Source organism: Heloderma suspectum, chromosome 10 (genome assembly GCF_057233095.1).
Source record: "Heloderma suspectum isolate Gila_16-S chromosome 10, 16-S_ref, whole genome shotgun sequence".
Classification (NCBI taxonomy): domain Eukaryota; kingdom Metazoa; phylum Chordata; class Lepidosauria; order Squamata; family Helodermatidae; genus Heloderma; species Heloderma suspectum.
Genome location: NC_139467.1, coordinates 37,029,841 through 37,057,474, shown reverse-complemented (window position 1 = coordinate 37,057,474; position 27,634 = coordinate 37,029,841). Strand labels below are relative to the sequence as shown.

General features: G+C 43.7%; 1 protein-coding gene across 2 annotated transcripts in view; it reads left to right on the top strand.

Annotated features, from left to right (window-relative positions):
- COL8A2 (collagen type VIII alpha 2 chain) overlaps positions 1–27,634 on the top strand; it is a 241,444-nt gene that overhangs the window by 102,111 nt on the left and 111,699 nt on the right. For both annotated transcript variants that reach the window (XM_084815979.1, XM_084815981.1), the window contains exon 2: positions 3,000–3,059. The gene's annotated coding sequence lies outside the window, so the exon portion shown is untranslated. The remainder of the gene's footprint in view (positions 1–2,999; positions 3,060–27,634) is intronic.

The following is a 27,634-nucleotide window of genomic DNA, read 5'->3' as shown; positions in this document are numbered from 1 at the left end:
AATTTAGCAAAATGTGGAGCATCAATGTAGCCTTGTGAACATTTTTGTGCCCTTCTGAACTACTGCTGTAATGGAGGACACTTTTTGACTACATTTGCAAAACTTCAGGACCCCCATTTAGTTTCAGCTCTGTGAAAGACTGTTTTCCTACCATTGCTGAATCTCCCTTGCACAGCACAGCTACAGAGGACTGCTGGGTGTTTTTTAAGGGGGAGATACAAGGGGGAGGCTCTATAGGCCTGGCCCATGCCCTATATGAAGAATGCTCGCACCTGTCTAGAATCCTTTGCACTGTGCAGGGTTCATGTGGGCCTAGCACAGCCATCAGAGTGAAATGGAATACGGCAACCTTTTGTTTCACCAGGTACGGCCACTGTGGGAAGTCAGCACCATGAGCTTCTGGTGGCCCAGTGCGCCATCTGATATGGTTGGATATTGCCTGTTTAGCCAAAAAGTCTTTGAACCATACATTGACTCTTCTCCTTTATCTACTAATTTGATCAAATGGATGCTGAAGTTCTGAACTTTCTTAAACATGTCTCTAGAATCTGTTCTAAGCTCCCAGAAAGAATTGCACCTTGCACTGAGTGTGTTAGCATGGTGCTCAATTTACAATTGCTAAAAGTTCTGTCAGAGTTTCCACTGTAAATCCAGTGTATTCAGGGGTTTGAAGCTAAGGTAATACATTTTTAAAAATATGAAAATTGTATTTGAAACTTGGCTAACTGGATCTCTTCTCTCTAAACCCTTTGGTGTTTGAAAATATATATTTAATATAAAATCTACTACAATTCTTCTCATCTGCCATAAAAGCAAAGGCTAGCAAGAGGGGGAAAGGGGGAAAGCAAGGAGAACTTCATTTGAAAGAGACGTTCTCAGTTTTCTCATTTTAAAACTCAAACTTGTGTTTGGAGGGCTGTTCTTTGAAGAACTGTTGTGTAAGAGCAGAAGTTTTCCAAGCACCATGTTACGTCCAAGAAGTGGGTTATACGGTTTCCAATGAATCATCCTAGCCTGGCGAAGCTCCCATAGACCGCATTGTAGGAGCTGCATATTTTTTAGCCCGCTTGTTAAAGTGGCACCAAGCTGTTCAGCAAAACCTATGAAGCCTTTATGGTAGGGCTTCCAAAACCGCCTGGGGCCATGTTCAGAACGTAGTGGTAGTTGTCACAGCCCTTGGCTTTCTAAAAGATGGAAAGACGATACCGTGTACACATTCTACTTGGGGCAATAAATTCAGTGCAAATGGAACCTACCAAGTCCATATGGACAGAGTCCTCAAAGTAAGAGGTCTCTGAAATTTTTGGCTCTCAGCTTCACCAGATTAAAAACATCATGTGATTCAGTCCTGAGTTGACAACTGCTGTAGTTTTTGATGTGTGGCATGGTGGCACCAGTCTTGTGAACGCACCAACATAAGTCCAGATCATAAACTTATTCACACCAGGCTTTTTATCTCGCAATCTGGAAGCAGCAGAAGGCTTTTGCTTCTGGATTCTTTGTGGGATTAAAATCGTCTCCTTACATGGGCTGACACGGCCTTTTTTCTTGGGTCTTCCTTTGTCTGCAAGTTCTAAATGAGTCACTATACAGGCACTAGATGGTGCTGTGGTATAACGGAACTGCACAATTTCACACAGCCATTAAAGCAGATTAACATTTATTATGGCATTATCCCTGATCTTTTAAAAACCAGGATAATGGTCAGAAAGTGCGGGAGACACCCTGAAGATTGACGATGGAGCAAAGGGCTGGATGTGCCCAATCTCATCTGATCTCGTAAGCTAAGCAGGGTCAGCCCTGGTTAGTACTTGGATGTGAAACCACCTGGGAATCAGGCTTCCTGCATTGAGCAGGGGGTTGGACTCGATGGTCTTGTAGGTCCCTTCCAACCCTATGATTCTATGTCATGTAAATGACCCACAAACTTCCATGAGTGACCAATCACAACTGTGCAATAAAAGCCTCATGTAGAAATGCCCAAAGGCTCACCAACATCCCAGTTTTAACTCACTTCAGGAAGATGTTCCATGAATTGGGACGTGTGGTGAAACAAATAAAAACAGTTCAGCATTCCAGGACGGCTTGAAAATTAAAATCAACTTGTTTTCCTTGACCCACAAGATTATGAGTGAGTCCAGAGTTTGGAGCCCATTTGAACCACACATAGATCAATATTAATGAAAAGTGACTTTGTGAATTTCTGCTAACATCCTTGTGCCCATAAAAAAATAATGACATTTGTGCGACAGTCACTTTGAATAGGAGATGGAAGGCAGTACACCAGAGTGCAACCCCCCAATCCCTGACCAGATTGTCAGCAGGTTTTGTTGTGACAACCCATTTCCTTCATATTTTCTTTTGCCCCTGGGCTGGCAGTGGGGTAGGGGGATAAATGCTGGCACATTGTGGGGGGAGCAGATTTGGCACTGGGGCTTCTAGTTGCTAACCCTACCATAATGAAGTGAATGTAAAGATAATTAATAAAATCTATTCACACACTGCCTATATTCACCCACCCAACCGGCAGTTGTTTGGGTTCTTTCATCAGGCACCTGTAGGCAACTTTCCTCCAACCGCAGCAGCTACCTCTTACATAAAGCTGGGGTGTGGTCTTCAGGTGATGGTAGTGGGGCAGATCCTCAGTGCTCAGGAAAGAGATGGTACCTGTAGGCCCTGCCGGTTGCTGCTGCTGTAGGGATCCCACTTGGATGCCGGGGGGATAATTGAGGGAAAAAGAAAACGCTGCAGAGGAAAAACTTGAGTTATATTTTTGAAAAGGGGTTAATGGACAAAACAGGAGGAAAAATGGTCACATGCTTTAAACCCACAAAATCCCTTAGTTAAAGCTGGTCTTGTCAGTCATTCTTATAGGGCAAAGCAAGGGCAGGAAGAGGGGAGAGGCTGAGCTTATTCAAGGGGGAACAGATCAGGAAGGGCTCCCTTCAGCTGGGCTTCCGTTCATTTGCATTGACAGTTCGTGTTCTCTTCATCTGCAGAGCTCGCTCATCATCTGGATTGATAGACAGACAGACGTGGGCCGCTGTGCTGCTTTGAAGGTATGTGTCTTCTAATTGCTTTCTTTGTTTCATTGGCCCTGATGATCAGAACTATCAGTGTTTGCTGGCAATGAATCAGGGTAGGCAACTTATGCCTTGGTACCAGCATCAAGAATGTAAATGTGGCATGGTTTTTATAATGTGTAGTTTGGGAAGTGCCTATGGCAGCACTTCCAGTTCTTTTTTACTGTGCTGATAAATACCTTAGAAAATAGGTACAAAGCATACCGGTCCTATGCAGACATGATTAAGCATGGCTAGTACTAAAAATGATTTATTGCCTTAACCCTGGTCTCAAACAAGAAAACACAAACCATGATTCAGATTGCCAAATTAAGACCTGCTTCTAGAGGGTACATATAGGGAGATACCAGCAAGAGCTGTTTGTTACCCTCCATATATAAAGGCTAAGGATGGGGAAACTGGCTTGCGGGGTTCAGATGTAATGCTTAACCATGGGTTACAAACCCATTTCAAATCATGGTTCTACATTCTGATTTATAGCTATTCCTTAATCATGGTTTAAGAATGTAAACAATAATACTTAACCATGGCCAAGCATTATCTCTGCCAGAGACCATGTGATGTCAGCACTAGAATCTGATTGTTCATATGCCAATCTAGTCTCTCCAGTTTTTATGTTCAACTTGATATATTCCCCTGGCTTTGCACATGTTCACCGTATTTCACAACCCCAAGGTTTTTTTTAGGTTTTGCCCTCTAAAAGTGCTTAAAAATGAGTCTATATCTGACTGAAAATCTTGGAGCGATATATTACGGGGGGGGGGGGGGACCTAAGCCAGGTCTAGGAATGCATTGGACTCAGGCAAGGGTGGCCTCTGAGAGACCTGAGTGGTTCATGATTGTTAATATCTGACTCGTGAGATCTGTGAGGATAAAACACACCTACTGAACAAACTAGAGGTTCATAGGCTCCTTGAATATTTAAATCAGTCACACCACATCTGAGAAAGGAAAAGCTCCATGGCACATACAGTAGGAAATAAAAGGGTTTCTGTCTACAATGTAATGGTGGGGATTAAGGGATGTGTGATCATTGAAATGTCTCCATGGAAGCAGGGTGGGAGTGGGGGGGGAGGATGAAAGGTGCAATAGGATTAATGAATGAGGGATGCAGGGAGGGAATCAAACATGTGACCCCAACTTAGAGGTGATGTGGAGGGAGGGGAAGGGGAGTATTCTTTGTAGGCCATATAATTGTGTTTGGAAATGCCGTTTACCATTAACTAGAGGGGGGGCATGCTAGCTGCCAAGCTCCATGTGCCCCAAGCAATGTGCCACCAGGCATCCTTTGGTAACATCTAGTAAAAGAAAAGTGACGTGATGTGATTGCATTCAGTGTTTCCTTGCCCCACGTGAATTCACTTGCAAGGGGGTAGGGAAACACTGGAGACAGTGACATCATTTCATATGTGTCTTTTACTAGACTTTTTGCAAGGGGAGACATGGAGGAGATAGGGCCTGGTGGCAGCCATACAGCCCTCCCCCCCCCCCAATATCTAAGGAAGCCTGAAGGTTGCTACTCAACTGGTAAATAAGTCACTTGATAATTGGAAAAGCATGCTGTTTCAGCCATGCCCAGCGTCACTACCTGGTATTATCGGACAGCTTCTGGGATCCACTGGCAACAGTGAGACCAGCTGGGTTTTCTGCTCTGGACCCCACCCACCTACCGCCGCCCCGCAGTTATAACTGTGCCATCTTAGCTTTCCAAAACTGTGATGCCTTGGAAGTCTGATCATTCCATAGCACTGTGGGTAAAAAGTAGCAACACGGTGGCCGCCACAAAAACATGGAATGATGGAACTTTGGGGAACATTTTGGGAAAACTAAGGTAGTGGCCACAGCTGCTAGGGGCTCACTGGACAACACCTTGCTGAGGGCCTCAGCAGCCCTGGTGCTGGCGCTGATTTCAGCTAACTCTGCTGCAGACATCTTCTGGTTGTTAATCTTCTTTTCTGGCCAGAAATCTGATCTAGTAGCATTTCTTTTTTCCTGCATGGTTTTGCCTGACATGCTGATACTCCATAGAGGTTTTCTAAAACAAGGTAGTTGGCAATTAAAGTAAGTTTTGTGAGGGCTGAGCTTGCTGGACTAACGATCTTAAGCACATTTCAGGAAGGCCTCTCTGTAAGCCTTTAACTACTGAGAGCGGAAATCTTGCCAGCTCCAAACTGACCATGTAACTCTCAGAAGCTGTCATGAAATAGTCTGCTTCATTATCTGGGAGCTCTGTGCTCTGGAATGATATGTTTTATCAGTTCACAGCCCTTCAATTGGACCTCCCTGGCTGGTTGGCTATTTATGCTTTGGGGCCAGTTCCAGTTCTTTTCCAGATCAACAATTAGGCAGTACTATTTTTTTGTGGCACATAGGTAGGAGCAAGCTGGCAGGTTATTAAAATGTATTATGGGCTGTTTTGTACTTCTCTATTATAAAACTGGTTCAAATAGAAAAGGTTTTCTTGTAAAGACCCCCCTCCCCCTCAATTTACTTATGCCTGAGCTTAGATGTGAGTCAGAAGTAATGTTTCTACTGTTCCCCAACACACACACACCCCTTTGCCAAGGACTTTTTTTTTGGACACCTCACCGGCAGGTAACATTAGCCTTTTCCATCCTGCCCAGGTTCTTTTTCTTCCCTGGCTGAGAGAAATTCTTCTGAGGCTCCCCTCCCTCTTGTTGCTGAAATGTAGTTTAATGTAAATCTAGCTCTGAGGCAGCTTTTTCTCATTTTTAAACTATTTCATATCAATTGCTGGCCTGACATTTGTTTTCTTTGAATTTTGGTTGGGAAACTGGTCTACATTTCTCAGGATATCTCTTTAGGAATCTTGGCAAAGCTTGCGCCGTATCTTTTGAAAAGACTGTAAATGTAAAACAGAAGGGAGATATTAAAAGAAGCATAAACAAGTTTCTTTTTTCCTCTCATTGCCCCCTGCCACCACCACCCCAGTTTCAGAAATAGGAGATGTCTCTCTCCTGCTCCCCACCCACTTCTCCCACCCCAGAGAAAGATGAATTTGAGGGGGCAATGTCAGGGAGAGGAGAGGCAAAATAATTTGGGGTGACAATCCTTTTGGGTACAGATCAGTGAGTTGTTTAGCAGCAAGTGAGGAAAGAGAGTGCTCTTAGAAGGAGGTAGGTGTTTTTTTTTTAACCTCATTTGCCCTAAAACACAACGATATGGTACTACATCTTTAAAGTTTCCTTGGAAGAAACAAGCTGGTCTGCCTGTTCGTTCGTTCGTTCGTTCTCTCTCTCTCTCTCTCTCTCTCTCTCTCTCTCAATTTAACCTCCTGGCCTATAAAAACAACAACAACAACCCTAGGCATTTCAGAGAATTAACCTCCCTCCATGTTCTCCACAGCTGGGCCCAGGCGTGTGCTTCAAGCTGGAGACGGGAGGGGACAGAAGAACATTGGGGTGGGAGTGGGGAGAGAAGAAAAGCTTCCTTATGGCTTCAGATGCCGAGCTGCATTGTACCACAACAAATTTCATATGGAATTTATTTTCTGAACTATAGTACCTTTTCCAGAGCTCATGAGATGGAGCTCATTAATATATTTATGTTTCTAGAGATGGTAGACCCTGAAAAACCTTGGGAGGGAGGAATGATTTAGACATAGATAAGGGAAGTGTTGGGTGGAGGGACTGTATTTCACACTTGAAATATATCCTTTGTTTGCATTATAAACATGGATGCAGGATCCAATAGGATGGCCAGTCACATACTGCTTTAAAAAGAGGAAATGCATCACCAAAAGGGGACACAGATTTGTGTAAAACGTGCATATAGTGATCTGTATGTATAGATGCAAATATTAAAATAATGACTATAACTGAAGTAGAAATATAATGCATCTCACCACAGTGGGGAAGATCTGGCCACCGCACCTCAAAAAGGATATTGTAGAGCTAGAAAAGGTGCCAAAAAGGACAACCAAAATGATCAATTGGTTAGATTGATTTATTGATTTAAAATATTTCTTGGCCACATTTTGGGGTAGAAGCCCCCCCCCCCCCAGGTGGCTTATAACAATAAAACACATAAACATTAAGATATTAAAAGCAATAAAAACATAAATGCAATAAAAACAGCAATAAAAAACAACAGTAAAAACAGCAATAAAAAAAATAAATCAGCAATAAAAATCAGCAATAAAAACCAGCAGCAACAATAGAAACGTCAGCAGTCATTATCAGGAGAAGGCCAAAGTCAAATAATATATTTTCAAGGCCTTCTTAAAAGCCTGCAATGAAGGAGCATGGTTGGACCCCCAATGACAACTTATTCCAAAGGTGTGGGGCACTGCGGAGAAAGCCCTCTCATGTGTGGTCACCCACCTAACTGCTCTCACAGGTGGACAGATGAGAAGGGTCTCTCTTACTGATCTTAAAATGCAGGCAAGCCGGCAAGGGTGAAGGACATCCTTCAAGTAATTTTGTCCCAAACCATTTAAGGTTTTAAAGGTCAAAACCAGCACTTTAAACTGGGCTTGGAAACACACTGGTAACCAGTGCAGCTGGCACAGTATAGGCATCATATGTTCACATCGCCTCGTCCCCACTAATGCTCGAGCAGCTGCATTCTGCACCAGCTGAAGTTTCTGAACTGTCTTCAAAGGCAGCCCCACATACAGCGCATTACAGTAGTCCAGCCTGGACATCACTAGTTTGTGGATATCTGAGGCAAAGTCCGTCCTCTCCAGATAGGGCTGCAGCTGGCGTACCAGTCTAAGCTGGTAAAATGCACTCCTGGATACCGCAGCCACCTGGGCTTCCCCAGTTAGTGCAGAGTCCAGGAGGACTCCAAGACCATGCACTTGGTCTTTTAGGGGGAGTGCAACCCCATCTAAGACCAGTTGTAGACCTCCATCCAGAGTAGTTGGTTTCCCAACTCACAGTACCTCTGTCTTGTCTGGATTAAGTTTCAGCTTGTTTATCCTCATCCACCCCCAAACAGCCTCCAGACACTTGTTCAAGAGTTCCCCAGCCTCCCTGGGATGTATAGATGGAAATGAGAGGTAGAGCTGAGTATCAGCTGTATACTGATGACACTTCAGCCCAGACCTCCTGATGACTTCCCCCAGAGGTTTCATGTAGATGTTAAAAAGCATTGGGAACAGGATGGAATCTTGCAGCACCCCACAGGCTAATGACCATGGGGTGGAACAGAAGTCCCCCAGCACCATCTTCTGAGATCACTCCTCCAGGAAGGACTGGAACTACTTTAAAACTGTGTGTCCCAAGCCCAATCCAGATAAATGATCCAGAAAGATGCCCTGTTCAATGGTATTGAAAGCTGCTGAGACGGCCAGAAGAACCAATAGTTTGGGGGGAGGGGGAGCTTTGAAAGATCGTGAGCAAGGTGGGACATGATAGAGGTATATAAAATTATGCATAGTGTAGAGAAAATGGAGAGGGAGAAGTTTTTGTCCTCTCATAATACTAGAAGCTAGGATCATCCAATGAAGCTGAATGGTGGGAGATTCAGGAGAAATACAGGAAGTACTTCTTCACAAGCACATAATTAAACTATGGAATTCGGTACCACAAGATGTAGTCATGACCACCAACTTAGACGGCTTTAAGAGGTTTAGACAAATTCATGGAGGGTAAGGCTATCAATGGCTATGTCATGATGGCTATATATTACCTCTAGTATTATACCAGTTGCTAGGAACACAAGAGGGAGGGTCCTGTTGTGCTCATGTCCTGCTTCTGGGCTTCCCATAGGCATCTGGTGTGTTTTACCACTGTAGGTACAGAATGTTGGATTATATTGGTCTTTGGATGGATCCAGCATGGGTTTTCTTATGTTCTTAAACTGTGACAAGTGCCTGGTCACTCTGCTGCCACCACTTCCTTCAGAGGCTTTCTTCCGTCTAGCTACCCTTAATATACATTGAATAATGTCAGTACGTTGGTCAGGCAGCCTCTCTGCCTGTCACCCAGTACTACAGGCCAAATTCTGTATCTTAAACAAGAAAGCAACAACAAAAATACTGTTATGGAACATGCAGTTGCCCTGATGGTGTAAGCAAGACAGCCACCATCTTCGGGAGCTGGTGGGTAGAGCAATACTATGACCCCCTAGACAGGTGTGGGGCACTGTAGGATGCTGCAGATCAACCCCTCTACACCCCTAAACAGATCTATGAGTGTAGAGGAGGAGATTACCCCCTCTGCCCCTCCCAGCTGCCATGGAGAGGTCTGTGGCGACTCCTTTTTCCAAGGTTTCAACAGCAACCTCAGAAAAGGATAGGGAGGATAGAAGGGCAGCATGCTGGTGTGTGGGGAAGGAGGATGAGAGGACAGGATCTGCAGCATCCTAAAGCTTCTCTGTTCCTGAGCCCACCCTCAGGAAGGTAAGCAACCTAGAGAGGCTCAGAGGCCCATTTAGCTAAAAAATAATTTGACAGGAGGTCATCTCCATCATTCCTCCCACCCTGCCTGGCTCCTTGAACTCAGAGCCCACTGTCTATAGAGTGGCAATCTCATAGGCCGCAATCCTATGCATGTAGGATTGTGGCCTATGCATATAGGACAACAAGTCCTACAACTCCCAGCATTCCCTAGCTAGCCATGCCAGCTATCTAAAACATGCATAGGATTGCGTCCTTAGTCCAGTTTCCAGAATTTGAGTTTTGTAAGTTTAAATATATGCAGGGTGCAGAGGGGGAGAGAGGTTTATTTATACTAGTAATTTATAATGGTGTTTTTCTTGTCCTTTCCTTTTGTATCAGTGTTTGCATTCTTACAAGTATTTAAAATGGGTTTACTCTTTTAGGATTTTACAATTTAAATGTTTTATTAATTTAAACCGTCATGTAAAGCTTTTTATTTACTGAGTTGATTTTAAATTTATTATTTTCTGTAGATTGCCCCTGATGAAATAGCTCTTTGGGATCAATAAAAAAGTTTTTCATTGGCACCTTTGAGAACACGTTCTGTTTTCGCATTCTGCCCTGTTTTAGTGTTCCCTCCTGGTTTTTGTTTCCTATTTGAACCAGGGGCTTCCTGATTCTCACCTTGGTCATTTTACCACTGTGCTACACCAGTTCTCTCCAAATGATTTAATTTGCCTTGGAACTTGAAATTCCTCATAATCCCTTGTTAAAAAATCAGTTTCTCTGAAGATTCGAAGGCAGTGTTAATAAGTTAAGCCTCCCACACTGCACTCAAATAGCAATTGCAGTTACCATAGATTGTCAAAACGTGTGAAACGTTGTGATCATGGTCAGTATTTGACAATCATGGTCACTATTTCACTATGGGAAATGTGGTGTATTTCAAGCTTCGGTAACATCCTGGCGAATCACAAGGTTCAAAGGCCTGCTCTTGGGTATTTTCAAGATAAAATTGCAGGTGGTCGTGGTAGAAGTATATTTCATTAGCATTTGTTGTGGTTAGCTTATATAACTAGGAGATATAAGCGTTCCAAGGGATAAACCCATGTCTGCAATACCAGCAGGGATGGAGGTGGGGAGCACTCCTGTAAAGGAGGAAATTCTGTAATATTCCAGAGGGGTAACTGTGTTAGTCTGTTACAGCGCACAAACAAACGAAAAGCCTTGTGGCAGCATAAAGATCATGAAGCCGCAATGCTACATCCTGGGGGTCTGCCACTGCACCAGCAAGGCCAGACTGGGGCACCCTCCAAGCTATTCTCCTCCTGTGCATGTGAATGGAGTAATATGTCCATTTACCTGTACAGGGGGTGGGGGAGAATCCTTCTTGCGAAGAAGTGGCTGGAGGATGGCTGAAATCCATCCCCTCACCAAGGATCCTTGGGGCACCAGGGTACTTGGTGGTTGTGGGGTGGACTTCACCCCCACTCTATCCAATTTTCAGCAGGGGGGCTTTTTCTCACCTCATGCAAATGAATGGAGAAATTGCTGTATTCAGTTGCATGGGGATAGGGAGAGAGAAGGAGAGAAAGAGGGACTGCAGAGAAAGAAAGAAGAGCCAGAGAAGGGGCGGGGAGAGAAAGAGGGACCAGAGAAATTGAGAGAGAGAGAGAGAGAGGAGTCTGGGTTGGGCAGGGGGCAGGGGGCAGGGAGGGGAAGAAAGAACAATGACCCAGAGAGAGCTGGGAGAACGAAATAGGAGCCAGAGAGAGAGAGAGAGAGAGCACACAAGATGAAGGAAGGGAGGCCAGAGGGACGGAAGGACAGATGGACAGACAGACAGACAGAGGAGCCAGAAAGAAAAAGAAGGAAAAAGAAAGAAAAGCCAAAGAGAGAGAAAGAGGAGGAGCCACAGAGATGGAAGGAAGGAAAAAGAAAAGGAGCCAGAGAGAAAGAGAAAGAGGAACCAAAAAGAAAGAGAGAAGGAAAGAGAAAAAAGAGCCAGAGAGAGAGAGAGAAGCTAGAGTGGGTAGCAATAGCATACACATGGGGAGCACATTCATTCACACACACATAAACACAGATAAGGGGGCACTCCTAACTGTTTTGTGATTGCCCCTCCCTCCAGCAGCCCATTTCTAGTGGTGCCCAGGGCACTTTTTCAAAATGCCAAATGTGCTCACGGGCCCAAAAAGGTTCAAGACCCCTGCTATACCTACTTAGCTGAAGTACTTTTGAGTAGACATGTATGGGGTTGCATAGTAAATGTGTTAGTTGTTATAGCGCTGCAAAACTCTTTTTAATGCTGGAAAGATAATAGTTATCAGCTCTGTTTGCTTTGCTATTTTAATCCTGATTAGGCAATAACTTATTAAAGATATTTTTAAAATGTCAGAACAAAGTGTTTCAGTAATGGCAAAAATAAAATAATTGCTATCAAACCAACTATAGAAAGAATAGAGATCACTAATGAAGAATAACCTTAATGGATCATTCAGATGAATTACTTGGTTTTAGTAGCAATGATGGATTTCAAACTAGGGATCTGAAATCTCTTTTATCGGCAAGAACTGAGCTGTGTATTGGAATGTGTTGGGCGGTATCCAGGAGTTTTTGCACGTGAATAATGTAGACCATATTATTTTACTGAGGTGCATTGTCATTGCTAACATTCATGATTGTTGGTATGAACTTTGCTTGCTTACCTGTACAAAGCTGCATTGGTTTTTATTTTTAGCCAGCTCTTTGTGTCTGCTGTAGTTTTGAGGGATTGCAGAATATGTTATTGGGCACAGAATTCTTGAGGATCTTTGCTTTCATGTGATGTTTAAGCAAGTTCCTAACCTTTGTGGCTGTGAAGATATGCTTGAAAGTTTGTCATAAGAACATAAGAAGAGCCCTGCTGGATCAAACCAAGGGCCCATCTAGTCCAGCATTCTGTTCACATAGTGGCCAACCAGCTGTTGACCAGGAACCCACAAGCAGGGCATGAATGCAAGAGCACCTTCCTGCCCATGTTCCCCAGCAACTGGTGTACATAAGCGTACTGCCGCTGGTACTGAAGATAGCACATAGCCATTAGGACTAGTAGCCATTCATAGCCTTTTCCTCCAGGAATTTATCTAACTCCCTTTTAAAGCCATCCAAATGGGTGGCCATCACTACATCCTGTGGTAGCGAATTCCATAGTTTAACTATGTGCTGTGTGAAGAAGTTATTTTATCTGTCCTGAATCTTGGCTATGCCTACAGAAATTATTGAAGCCAGAACAGTGTCTGCATAAGACTTTCAGTGGATGAAGTTGGGGCCTCATTGCCTTCTATAACTTCTTGGCCCTCCCCATGACTACCAAAACCAGAATAAATTATGCGGATTTTTCAATTTGCATAATTTATACAGTTGGCAGAATCCAGCTTTTCTTAGCACAGAATTTGGATTGACTGGGTGAAGAATTTTAATTTTTTTAGCACAGGGTGCACATAGCCTTGACTTTTAGTCTGTTGATGGAGTGTGCACTGCTCACCCCTTACACAGCCATGGTTATCTGAACCCCACCATCATTGTGGAAACCAGGTAGTGTAAAGGTCAAAGGACAGAGCAGCATGTGGCAAATAATTGCATAGGATTTATGGACTGATTGATGCAATTGTCGGTTTATTTGCTAGCACGTGAGGGGAGTGTTTCCAAACTCGTAAGAGGCCTAGATGTTCCTGTGCTCATGGCTCAGAGTGTATGGACAGTGACTCAAAACTAGCAGTGAAGCCAAAACCTATCCAGCACGTGACTCTAAAAGCTTCTTGCCATTGTCCAAGGCTCTGAGCACAAAGAAAATATTTCTTCCCATTGTTTTTTTTAAAGACCAAGTTGGACTGGCTTTAAGCAGACAGATGGCTCACAGATGCCATTATTGATGGCTTTGTATTATTAATGGTAATCACTGTGGAAAGCTTTGCAAACTGTAAAAAGGTGTGTGCGTGGGAGAATTCTCTGGCTTTTAATGCATTCATCTAGGGGGAGGAAGGAAGATGCTGGAGCAACTTGTGCTTAGCAACTACTGAGTACATAAAACCGAGTCTATAAAGAAATTAAAACCATTCTTGTTTCTCACTCACCCACTCTTAACCACCACTACAGTGAAAACCATTTCCTCTTAATGTATGACCTGACATGCACTTGAAACACATGGGGTTTAAACAATGCAAGTATTTTCCACTACTCTAATGTCAAAGTGGCTTTCTGTTTGGGGGAATAAATTATTTCAGTGACATCACCCTATTCTTCCCAAATTTCCATATTTCTTAAAGCGTGTTAGCATAGACTGATTTTTTTGTGGTGGTGGTGGTGGGGATTATTGAATATTCTTGGTATTCAATACCTCTGAGGGCAGATAATTCAGCTCCATCTCTACAATGGAAATGAACCAATCACAACTGATACAGAGAAGCAGCAGGATTTACCTGCTCGCAGTGGAGAGTGATTAGAAGAAGGCAACACCAGAGCAGTAAATTGTGCAGGGATGCAACAGATAGCCTCCTTTGTGCTTTGTATTCAGAGGGTCCTTTAATGGTTTAATTGACTTACTTAGGGTGCAAGTCTGTTTATGCATGTTTAGGCATTAAAAAGTCCTACAATTCTCATTGTCTGGAGTTGTGGAACTTTTTCTGTCTAAACATGCATAGGATTGCGCCATTAATTATTTTAGTGGAGGGAACCTCACTTAGTGGTAGAGTATATGCTTACATGCAGAAGACTCAAGATTCAAGCCCTGGCAGCTCGAGGTAGAAGGATCAGGTAGCAGGTGATGAGAAAGACCTGCTTGAAAGTATGGATAGAGAGCCAGCACTATCAGTAAACAATACTGGGCTTGATGGAAAAGTAGGTTGACCTGGTATAAGGCAGCTTCCTATATTTCTCATTTAATTAAAAGTGTTTTGCACGGCACGCTGTTTTGGATTTACTGGTTTTCAGGGAATGGATGGGAGTATTCAGTTAAACTTGTGGGTTCCTGCTTGCAGGTTTGTAATACCGTTGGTTCTTTCTATATTTCGTTTAAAGATTTTAACTTTACTGTATCCTCTTCCCTCCCTATTTCTTTTTCCTTGGTTGTTGTGTCTTTTAGATTGCAGGCCTGTGGGCAGGGACTTCTTTTATTGATTATTTGTAAGGCAATCTGGGAGCTTTTTTGGCTGAGAAGCAGGATAAAAATACTCAAAGGGCTCAATCCTATTGGGATAGTTGGCCACCTCCAAGCTCAGAGGCAGCTGACTATCCAATACAAGGTGGGCAGAGCACGGAGGGGATCCTTTGCGCTCCGGCTACCCTGCATTTGTGGCCAGTCAACCAATTTTGGTTGTCTAGCTGGGGACGTCAGAGTGGGATTGCGGGAGGTTGGACAGCATTATAGGAAGCGTTATAATGACTCTTCTGCGGTCCCCTCCCCGCCTCCCGGGAATGCCCCCTTTTCACCCACTCTACACTGTGGTTACGAGCACGGAGACAGGGAAGAACCGTGCTGCCTATGAGGCGATGGGGGCTGGGAGTGTGGTTTCTGGGAACCGAGCTCAGAGCCATGGCTCTAAGCTCAGTTCCCTGAAACTGAAAAATTGTATGGTTGTCTAGACACTGGCTGGCGGCCATAGGATTGCTCTCCCCATGAATAAATATGAGTGGAGAGGTAGTTTTCCCATGAAGTTCCCCCACGCAACATGATAATGATAATGACGATGGTGGTAATGATGATGGGATGAGTAGAACTTGAGTTTCAGCCAAAATCAAACAATGTTTTCTGAAACCGAAATACCTCATTCTTCTACAAATGAATGTTAAAGAGAGACTCCAGCATGAAACAGATGAATTAAAATCGGACAAATATTTGATCCTATCTGGGCAAGACAATGGTTTTTTGTCCCAATAAAGGTGTTAATTAACTTAGCAATGCTAGGATAATTGTGTTATCACCAATTGTGTTATCACCAATCAGAGTGAGCGAACAGGGAGAGCAAACAGGAGTTGGAAAGGGGAGTTGCAGTGGAAGAGGAGACAAAGGCAAAGAGGTAAGTGGGCTGGAGTAAGCCCAGCGGGCTGTCCTTTCCCTTCTGAGTGGCTGTGAGCTCACCAGGTGCTCCTGAGAGCTCCAACTGAATTGAGAGTATGTGGCCTGAATACTCCCAGCAGCTGTGTGGACAGGAAGTTTCAGTCTGTTTCCCGCCTCCCAGCTGAGCAAAGCAGAGCAGAGGAAGCTGCTCCAGCTGGTCTAGGGGCTATACAAGCAAGCAAGCTCCCAGAGAGTAAGCGATCAGAGCGAGCGAACAGGGGGAGCAAACAGGAGTTGGCCAGGGGAGTTCGGCAGGGGAGATCAAGGGGGAGGTCCCTAACATTTTTTTAAAAACATTTTTTTAAATTTATTTTTCTTGTAACACACACTTCCATACCAGTGGGACTCTATTTTTAACCTCCAGTGAGTAGAGGAACAGGCACAGGCTACTCTAGAACAATCAGAAAACTAGACACAAAAAGGGAAAAGAGACTATGGAAGGACAAGACTCTCCAGTGGTGGTGACCTGCAAGGTGTGTGCAATGTTTGTTTTCTCGCCTGAGAACAACGTGGCCTACACGTGCAACAAGTGCAAGTTGATCACACTGCTGGAAGAAAAAGTAAGAGGACTGGAGCGGCAACTGTCGATCCTCCAGGGAATGAGAGAACATGAAGAGTTCTTGGACAGAATGGTGGAACTACAGCAGCAAAGTGAAGACTAGAAGCTTGAAGAGCAAGCTGAGGCAGAAGAGGGAAGTGCTGAGGTGAGGAAAAATGCAGTAGAGGATACCCCTTGGAAAGGGGTGACAGGAGCAGAAGAACTAGAAGCTACTCTATACCAGTGGAAGCATTGGAACTATGGAATCATTTTCAGGTACTTGAGGATGAGACTGGAGGACAGCCTGAAGAGGAAGAGTTACAGGGGAACCTGCATGAGAGCGAGCAAGAGGCTGAAGATCAGTCAAGCAGAGGCGATGAAACCAAGGCCTACAACAACAAGAAGAAAAGAGTAGTAGTAATGGGAGACTCCTTGCTGTGTGGGATCGAAACCCAACTATGTTGCGAAGACCCGTGGACTCACCAGGTATGCTTTCTCCCTGGAGGATGAATTAGAGATGTGACTGAAGGGTTGCCTGCACTCATAAAGCCCACTGAGAGATATTCCTTCCTTCTCATCCATGTGGGAACAAAGGATACCACCAAGCGGAGCTACGAAGAAATCACGTCAGACTTTGAATCCTTGGGAAGGAAACTCAAGAACTTTGGGGCCCAGATAGTTGTCTCATCCATCCTTCCAGTAGTTAGAAAAGGGATAGAAAGGGAAAGAAAAATACTCCCAGTGAATGATTGGCTATGAAGGTGGTACCAACGAGAGAGATTTGGATTCTAGGATCACGGGCTATACTTCCTAGAAGATGGACTGTTGGCAAGGGATGGGTTGCACCTCACAAAGGCTGGGAAGAATGTGTTTGGCCACAGCATGAAGAACTTTATCAGGAGGGCTTTAAACTGAATCCTATGGGGAAGGGAGATGTAAAGTTGGGGGTAACAATGGATGAAGGCTCATGCACCGCAACAGAGAGAACAGCTCTAATAGCGCCCAATAATAGTCTTCAAAAACATGTAGGAAGAAAGCCACACTATGAAGCACATGGTCTTCAATGTCTATATACTAATGCCCAGAGTATGGGAAACAAACAGAACGAACTTGAACTCTTAATACAGGAGGAAAATTATGACTTGATAGGTTTAACTTAGACTTGGTGGGATGACTCCCATGACTGGAATACAGCAATTGAAGGATATAACTTGTTCAAAAAGAACAGGAGGGACAGAAAGGGAGGTGGAGTTGCACTATATGTTAAAAATACATAGCTCTGCACAGAAATATAGGAGGATGAGCTTGGTAGCCCCATCGAGAGCGTCTGGATTAAAATAAATGGAGTAAAGAATAAAAGGAACATGGTGGTTGGAATCTACTACTGGCCACCCAATCAAGAAGACGAGGATGAGACTTTTGAAAAGCAAATTGCCAAGGTTTCAAGGAAGCATGATGTAGTAATAATGGGGGAATTCAGTTTCCCCGATATTTGTTGGGAGGCAAATTCTGCAAAACATGGCCCCTCCAGGAAATTCCTGCCTTGTGTGGCGGATAACTTCCTCCTACAGAAAGTAGAGGAAGGATCTAGAGGATCGGCTATCTTTGACTTGATCCTAACCAACAGAGATGACTTAGTGGATAAAATAGTAGTTACAAGAACTCTGGGGGAAAGTGACCATGTTATACTTGAGTTCTTGGTTCTAAAGGAAGAAAAAGCCAAGTGTAACCAAACGCGTACCTTGGATTTTAGGAAAGCTGATTTTAATAAACTCAGAACAATTATCAGTAAGGTCCCATGGCAAGCGACTCTAATGAGAAAAGGAGTCCAAGATGGGTGGGAGGTTTTAAAAAAGGAAATTAAAAAAGGCACAATTACAAACAATTCCAACAAGAAAAAAAGGTGGAAGACAACAGAAGAAGCCAATGTGGCTTCAGAAAAAGCTTAGAGATGACCTGAAAACAAAAAGCACACATATAAGAAGTGGAAGGAAGGCCAAGCAACAAAGGAAGAGTACAGGCAGGTAGCACAGAATTGCAGGGATGGCGTCAGGAAGGCTAAAGCTGAGAACGAGCTGAGGTTAGCGAGGGATGCTAAAAGCAACAAAAAGGCTTTCTTCAGCTACGTGCATAGTAAAAGACAGAGGAAATAAATGGTGGTTCAGCTATTAAATAAGGATGGCAAAATGATAACAGATGACAAAGAAAAGGCAGAAGTGCTCAGTTCCTACTTTGGCTCAGTCTTCTCCCAAAAGAGGGTCTATGACCTCCTGGCAAAGGCGAAATACAGGCTGAAGGGGCAGGATTGCAGCTTGAGATCGATAGGCATATGGTCAAGGAACACCTAATTACTTTGAATGAGTTTAAATCTCCAGGACCAGATGAACTGCAACCTAGAGTAATAAAGGAACTGGCAGAAGAACTCTCAGAACCACTGCCTATTATCTTTGAGAAATCCTGGAGGATGGGTGAAGTGCCAGATGACTGGAGGAGGTCTAATGTGGTCCCTATCTTCAAAAAGCGTAAAAAGGAGAACCTGGGAACTACAGACCAGTCAGTCTGATATTAATCCCTGGGACAATTCTGGAGCAGATGATAAAGCAATCCATCTGTAAGCACCTTGAAAACAATGCAGTGATTACTCAAAGCCAACATGGATTTGTCAAGAACAAATCCTGCCAGACAAATCTGATCTCATTTTTTGATCAGGTCACCTCCCTTGTGGACTGTGGGAATGCTGTGGACATAATATACCTCGACTTCAGCAAAGCTTCTGACAAAGTGCCCCATGATATCCTAATGAGCAAACTAGCTCAAAGTGGGCTAGATGAAATAACGATCCGGTGGATCCACAGTTGGCTACAGAATGGGACTCAAAGAGTGCTTATCAATGGGATCTTCTCAAACTGGGGAGAGATAACAAACGGGTATTGCAGGGCTCGGTCCTGGTCCCAGTGCTCCTCAACATTTTTATTAACGATTTGGAGGAGGAGGTGTAAGGAATGCTGATCAAATTTGCAGATGACACAAAATTGGGCGGGATAGCTAATACCTTGGAAGACAGAAACAAAATTCAAAGTGATCTTGATAGACTGGAGTGCTGGGCAGAAAACAACAGAATGAAATTTAACAGGGATAAATGCCAAGTTCTGCACCTAGGACAAAGAAACCAAATGCACAGTTACAAGATGGGGGATACGTGGCTCAACAACACTACAAGTGAGAAGGATCTTGGAATTGTTGTAGATCACAAGCTGAATATGAGCCAACAATGTGATGTGGCTGCAAAAAAGGCAAATGCTATTTTGGGCTGCATTCATAGAACCATAGCTTCCAAATCCTGGGAAGTACTAGTTCCCCTCTACTCAGCACTGATAGGCCTCATCTGGAGTACTATGTCCAGTTCTGGGCACCTCACTTTAAGAAGGATGCAGACAAGCTGGAGAAGGTTCAGAGGAGGGCAACAAAGATGATCAGGGGACTGGAAACAAAGCCCTGTGAAGAGAGACTGAAAGAACTAGGCATGTTTAGCCTTGACAAGAGAAGACTGAGGGAAGATAAGATAGCGCTCTTCAAGTACTTGAAAGGTTGTCACAGAGAGGAAGGCCAGGATCTCTTCTCGATCATCCCAGAATGCGGGACATGGAATAATGGGCTCAAGTGACAGGAAGCCAGATTCTAGCAGAACATCAGGAAAAATTTCCTTACTGTTAGAGCAATACGACAATGGTACCAGCTACCTAGGAAGGTAGTGGGCTGTCCCACACTGGAGGCATTCAAGATGAGGCTGGACAGCCATCTGTCAGGGATGCTCTGACTTGGATTCCTGCACTGAGCAGGGGGTTGGACTCGATGGTCTTGTAGGCCCCTTCCAACCCTACTATTCTATGATTCTAATTATTGCTGTTGTAAAATTTGCTTATCTTGCACACATTTAAGTTATAATTGAATTGTCATAGACTGTACTTCTTGCATTTCATTTGCTATTTGACCCCAGTGTGTAATTCTTCCCTCCTGATAAAACTTTATGCATCTGATGACATGGAATCTAGTCCATGAAAGTTAGGCCATAATAAATTTATTAGTGATTAAGTTCCCACAAGTCGTTGTTGTTTTTGCTTGATTGCTTGTCACAAAGACAATTAAAGTGTTTTTATGGAACTATAAGAATGAATGTTGCTTAATTAGTATTTGTTATAACCATGGTCTTAACAATAAACCCTGAACTAAATTCCTTATCTTTTACATTTTTTCTCCCCTTTCCTTTCCCTTCATTTTTTCTCCAATTTCTTCCATTTTCTTCCATTATATTCTCTCTTTCTCCCTCCCTCCCTCCCTCCCTCTCCTCTCCCTGTTAGTCTGTTTCTATTCCCATAGAAACTTGACTATAGAGAGACTTACCTTGAAATATGAGAAACGTGGATAAGAGGAAAGTATGGGTGGGCATTAAAACTAGTTTTTGTGTGTTACAAGAGATGCACTAAGTGTGCTTTAACGCGAGAGGCTTAAATCAGCATTTCTTAAATCAGTCCATATGTGAATGTAGAACTTACATTGGTGAGAAGAGACACTGCCAATGTGTGAATGTCATGCTAAACCATAGTTTAGAGTGATAAGAATGAGCTGCAAGCTGCAGCAACCCTTTGGTTCATGCCCCTCCTCTCTGTCATAGCTCTGAGGAATTCGAGTGGAAATGTTAGCTTCTGATATTGATTGAATTTATTTATTTGTTTGTTTGTTTGTTTGTTCGTTCATTCATTCATTCATTTAATTTCTAATACCGCCCACAACTGAAGCTCTCTGGGCAGTTCACAAAAATTAAAACCAAAAAGTACACTGTAAAACCATACAAAAATATAAAAGCATTGAAACCACAATATAACAATAAAACCAGGATAAAACTAGGATAAAACCTAGCAGCAATGCAGAGATTTAAAATACAGATTTAAAACAACAAAGCTAAAAGGCTGGAAAGCTAAAATATTAAAAGGCCTGGGAGAATAAAAAGGTCTTCACCTGGCACCAGAAGGAATACAATGTAGGTGCAAGGCAAACCACACTAGGAAGTTCATTGCACAGCCGGGGTGCTACAGCAGAAAAGGCCCACTTCCTAGTAGCCACCCGCCTCACTTCCTTTGGCAGGGGCTCACGGAGAAGGGCCGCTGACGATGATCTTAAGGTCCAGGCAGGCACACATGGGAGGAGGTGATCCCTCAGATAACCTGGCCCCAAGCCATTAAGGGCTTTGAATGTTAATACCAGCACTTTGAATTGGGCCTGGAAATGGACTAGCAGCCAGTGCAGCTGGAAAAGTACCGGCGTAATATGAGCTCATTGGCCAGTCCCTGTTAACAGTCTTGCTGCCCTATTTTGGACCAGCTGAGGACTGTTTTCAAAGGCAGCCCCACATATAACACACTGCAGTAATCCAGACAAGTAGTTATTAGAGCATGGATAACTGTAGCTAGGCTATCTCTGTCCAGATAAGGGTGTAGTTGGTATACCAACCTAAGCTGATAAAAAGTGCTTCGTGCCACTGAGTTCACCTGTGCCTCAAGTGACAGTTCTGGGTCCAAGAGCACCCCCAAACTATGGACCTGATCCTTTAGTGGGAGTGCAACCCCCTCCAGAACAGGTTGAATATCACCTAGCCAGGCAGACGAACCACCCTCTGTCTCATCCGGATTGAGTTTCAGTTTATTGGCCCTCATCCAGTCCAGCACAGTTTAGCGTATCCTCTGAGCCCTAAACTGTGGCTATCAAGGTTCCACTTATGACCTGGACCCCCTGAGCAACTCCTTAAGGATCTGTTGCCTATTTAAGTGTCCCTCCTTCCTTCTTTTAAACTTCTCCTTCCCAGTAATGTGGGGGTTAGGCTGTCAACGTGGGGTGACTGACATTCTAGACACAGCGTTTAACCACAACAGTTCACTGGTAAATTAAAGCAAGCAACACAACTAAAGGTATTTACACAATAGGGCTGAGAGATACAAAAGGCCTTAAAAGAAAACAAAAGTTTCAAAATGAAAGTTCCTTTACCCCAGCTGCACTTAGACTTTTCTAGGCTGCTTCTTCTCGCTCTCCCTTCATTCTCTGGCCTCCTCTACTCTGCTGTTGCTGTTGCTTTGCTGCAGCCTGGTTTTTCTGACTCTTACTGGCTTTCTCCATTTCTTTATATACCTTCCTCCCTCAAAATCAAAAGTACTGCTTCAAACCTGGAGAAATTAAACTTAAATGGAGAAATGAAACTGCCACTTAACCAGAGAAATGAAACTACTCCTCTCAGGGTTACCCCCTCCCAACAGAAAACTCCTCGACTCTAAGCCTGACATTTTTTTCCCTTTGCCTCTGTAGGCCTCAAACCTTCACAGCGGCTAATATGAACTGTGGCTTGTTTGCAACAAGCCAACTTCATAAACCAAGCCTTGAAGTTGGCTTGTTTTAAACAAACTGTAGTTAAGGTTAATCACAGTTTGTTTGGTTTAGACAACACAACTTGCTGTGGCTAATTTAAACCAAAAGAAAAAGCTTCCAAACTCATCCTTGTGACCTTGCTAGAGGGAGAGGCTCCAGCATCTGAGGCCAAGGCTCACTGCAGGTCATTCTTGTCACACTAAACTACGGTTTAGCATGATGTCCAAATGTAGCCATTGGGTTCTCTTCCATGTTCTGTCCAGAGTTAACAAGATTCACACAAGGTACAAATAGCACAAGAGAGTCTCAAATACGTTTTTTTATGTGTGTTGCGTAGAAATAGTCTAAACCAGCTCTTGCAAAGGAAGCAAATGCCTGTGGTTTTGAGGGAAAATATAATGCTCATTCCATCAGAATTGGTCATGGGTTACTCACATAGTTGAAAATGGCCAGTCAGGAGTCATATGGCAACTTGGAGCCCTAGAGAAGTTTGTTGAATGCTCCATCTAACATAAATTAGCTTTATGGGCAAAGGTTGTGGCATTTCTTTGTTCTGTGGTGCAACGTTGGCATGAAATAAAATGAATGGTACATCACAGAGGTGGTGTAGTGTAACAGTTAAGGGCCAAAACAGATGTGTTATCAGTGGATCTGTGTGTCCCAGTTGCGTTGTCACTGAATCCCTACAAATTAGAACAAGGCCTTGGAGTTCTATTGCGCACTATGGTCAGGAGGGACATCTGAACCCCTTCCCTGCCTGCCCTTTAAACCTATTTTTCTCCTGGGGCTCTCCATAATGAGAAGCAATCCTCACTAGGAGAAAAACAGCCTTTTCTTTTTCAAAATGTGGTTTCAGGAAGAAAAACGTAAGTGGGGATTGTTATGTTTTTTAAAAATGTGGTTTCAGGAAGAAAAATGTAAGCGAGGATTGTTGTATTTGCAAATACATTTCTTAAAGCAGAGAAAGCTCCCCTTTCCCATGTTCCCCTTTAAATCTCTTCCCACCCCTCTCACGCTTCGTGGACCCTGGCTTGGGTCATGCCATATCATGGCTAGTTACAGCCTAAGAGATGGAGCTGTGAACCAGGAATTCCCCAGTTCAAGTATGACCTCAGCCTCAAACTTACTAGGCCTTAGGCAAAGCCCCTGTCCCTTAGCCTCAGTTCCTCTTTTGCAGTATGGGGATAATACTGATCTACCATCTTCAGCAAAGGAGATCGTTACCTTGTCATGGTGCTGGCGCTTGAGCACCTCAATGACATCATGAGCTAAACCGTGAAGGGACACCCAAGATGGGAAGGTCATGGCAGAGAGGTCAGACTAAATACAATCCCTGGGGAATGAAACGGCAACCCACCCCAGTATTCTTGCCATGAAAATTAAATGGATCAGTACAACCAGAGATATGTCGGTATACCATCGGAAGATGGGACTTCCAGGTTGGAAGATGGTCAAAATGCTACTGGGGAGGAACAGAGGATAAGATCAGCTAGCCCCAGATGTGATGACGCAGCTAGCTCAAAGCCGAAAGGACGGCTAGCAGCCAATGGTGCTGGTGGTGAACGACGAATCCGATGTTCTAAAGATCAACACACCATAGGAACCTGGAATGTAAGATCTATGAGCCAGGGCAAATTGGATGTGGTTATTGGGGAGATGTTCCCTCTAGTAACCTATGGCTGCGAGAGCTGGACCATAAGGAAGGCTGAGCGAAGGAAGATAGATGTTTTTGAACTGTGGTGCTGGAGGAAAATTCTGAGAGTGCCTTGGACTGCAAGAAGATCAAACCAGTCCAAACTCCAGGAAATAAAGCCAGACTGCTCACTTGGGGGAAGGATATTAAAGGCAAAACTGAAGTACTTTGGCCACATAATGAGAAGACAGGATACCCTGGAGAAGATGCTGATGCTAGGGAAAGTGGAAGGCCAAAGGAAGAGGGGCCAACCAAGGGCAAGGTGGATGGATGATATTCTGGAGGTGATGGACTCAACCTTGGGGGAGCTGGGGGTGGCGACAGCCGACAGGAAGCTCTGGCGTGGGCTGGTCCATGAAGTCACAAAGAGTCAGAAGCAACTGACCGAATAAACAACAACAACTGATCTACCATACAGGGTGGTGGTTGTTATTTATTTTTGTTTATTACATTTATATCCCACCCTTCCTCCAAGGGGTTCAGGGTGGCTTGCATCCCCCTAACTTCAACTTGGCTATCCTGTGGGGTATTTTTCTAAGTGGCTTGCATTGCCATGTTATCCCCACAGCAACCCTGTAAGGTAGGTTAGGTTGAGAGGCAGTTCCTGGCCCAAAGTCCACACACTAAGATTCATGGCTGAGTGGGGAATTAGAGCCTGGATCTCCTCAGTCCTAGTCTGACACTGTAACCACTACACCATACTGGCCCTACAACACAGGATTGTTGTAGGAATGATGGATACAATGTATGCAAACCTTTTTCACAGATTTTAGAAAGGGTCATACAAACCTGTTGTTATTAATAGCAAAATAGTACGATGGCAGGTGTATGTGGATGGAGGGCCCCTCCACTGCAGCAGCATGTGTTTGTGTATGTGTAATGTATTCACTGCTGGAGAAATAGCTGGGCCACCTGGAGTAGGTAGGTTTAACCCCATCACAAAGTTTTCCGAAAGCGGAGGCTGTACGTTCCCCCGTTAGGAGTGAATGTTTTTGTTTGCACTGCCCCACAGGTCTCAGTGGGACACTGCTGAGTGCCTCCTTATTTTCATAACCCTCAAAAAGGTATGTTGTGGCAAGTTAAACACATAGAGGTATGGATTGTAACCTTCACCTCACCCACACTTTGGTTACACCTTGAATGCCACAGTAACTCCAAGTTGGCTAACCCGTGGGGTATTTATCTAAGTGGCTTGGAGCCAAATAAAACCTTGTTTGGAGATATTTCTAATTCCTTGTTAATCTGAGCCCATGTGGTCGAGGTCCCATCCAACCCAGCATTTTGTTCCATGTCTTTTGTGCTATTGTAGCTCCTCCATTTGCAGTCTGGAAACTGCAAACATTTTAGCTGCACGTCCCAAGCATAATGTCCTCAACACCCACTCCAAAAACAAAGTCCCTGGCCCAGAAACACAGACAGTGCATCCTAATGAGGTCCGGGGATAAACAGAATTATATTTATTTCTAAAATATACTGTATCAAAGTGTGCTGGAAAATGCACCTGGAAGAGACGGAAAGAGGCCAAACCACAACTGTCCAGCCATTCCCTGACTGAAACCATTGTTGCTTCAAGTTGTGGATTTGGAACAGGCTAGGAAAACAGCCCCAAGCATGCAAGTCTTGTTGCACTGTCACCTGCGGCTGCTAATAAAACTTGAATGTTTCGTCTTTCAAGCCTGCTGTTGCCTTTCAGACCATGCTTGTGCTTCACCAAATTGAAGAATGTGTTCTAGATTTGTTTCTGGACCAGTATTTGGTGACCAAGAAATAGAACCTTAACATAAAACACTAGGGTTTCATAAATACAGATTTTAAAGGACAGAAATGGCCATAAGGTATCCCAAAAATTGTATTTCTGAATTGATCCAATATTCCTACCTCTGAAAATAAACCTCTACTAGTGCTCAAATAAGTTTGGGCCATCCCTGGTGAAATTTGGGAAGTCTGAGGGAGAAATTGCAGGCAGGTTACTGTACTTGCATTGCTCTTTATCCTCCCCACCACTGCTTGTAACTAGTGCAAAATAGGCAAATGTACATAATTTAAGAAAAATAACTTATTCAGATGAATTTGGGGTACTCTGATGTAGAAATTCTTTTTTTAAAAAAAATTTATAGCCTTATTCTAGGATCACTGTGTCAGGATAAATCTGTTAGCTGCTCTGGATGATAGTTTGTGATGGATCTATGCTGTGTGGCTTTATTTGAATGCAGTTGTTCCACTTCTGTAATTTTAATTCATTATGTAACTGGCCCAGAATCCACCCAATATGTGAGTTTTCAGGGCCACACTGATACTATATGGATTACCTGTTTTCACTGCTTGGCATGGCTGTTGTGTTGCTGTGTTTTTCTGAAGCATTTCATTTCTGTGCTTTCAACCAATGGGATGGATGAGGACCAACAAACTGAAAGAACAATGGGGGACACAAGACCATTTATTACCCAATATTTTTCAAGTCTTAAAACTCTTTTGCAGGGGTGTCTTTGATTCAGTTCTTTCAAAGAGAAAACAAAACTATGTTCCAGTCTGCATCATCGCAGAATATAGTATGGTTTTTGTTTCTTTTTGAAAGAACTGAATCCGTAAGAAAATGTTTTAATTTGAACTTGTTGGGCAATTGCATCTTGGTCTCCTCCTCCTTTTGTTCCTGCATTTGGTGTTGGGGTTTGGCCTGTTTTTGGCCTTCCTCTAAAGCAGGGATGGGGAACATGTAGCCCTCCAGATGTTGTTGGGCTGCAACCCCCCATCATCCCTTACCAGCTTGGCCAGTGGAGAGGGATGACTGGAATTGCAGTCCCAATAACATCTGGAGGACCACATAGTCCCCATCCCTGCTCTAAAGGATCAAGCTTAGTGCAGTTAGATCTATCACTGCAGATGGATAGACAGGATAGGGTGGCCATTTATGAATCACCAAGAGAGAGGAAATGCATCACCAAAAAAGTGGACAAAAGAGGACAACAATTTGTATAAGTTTTGTTAATTTATATATATAGATGCAAATCTAGAAATAATTATTATAATTTAGATAGAAATGTAGTATATCTCACCATAGTGCAGATGACTGTGACCAGGTGACCTCTGTGCCTGCCTGTTCAGTCTGCTGTTCCAGTGCTAACTGGTGATGGGCAACAGTTCTTATGGTTCTTTATCTTTAAACCAGAATTGGGCGGAACAGCCCTTCAGATAGAGCAGGTGTGGCAGAAGGTAGATCTCCAGATGTTCGGGACTTAGACTCCCAGAAGCCCCTGCCAGCATAGCCAATGGTCAAGAATGCTGGGAGTTGAAGCCCAGAGACCTGGACATAGGGTGCCTTCAAATAGAAGACAGCCCGGCAGCCTTTCAAATAGGGGATTGTAAAAGAAGACACATGGCCATCCTAGCACAGGAGTGATCATTAGGACAAAGCACCTTTAACTAGCTGGTTTGCCAGCTACAGCCCTTCCTGGGAAAAAAATGA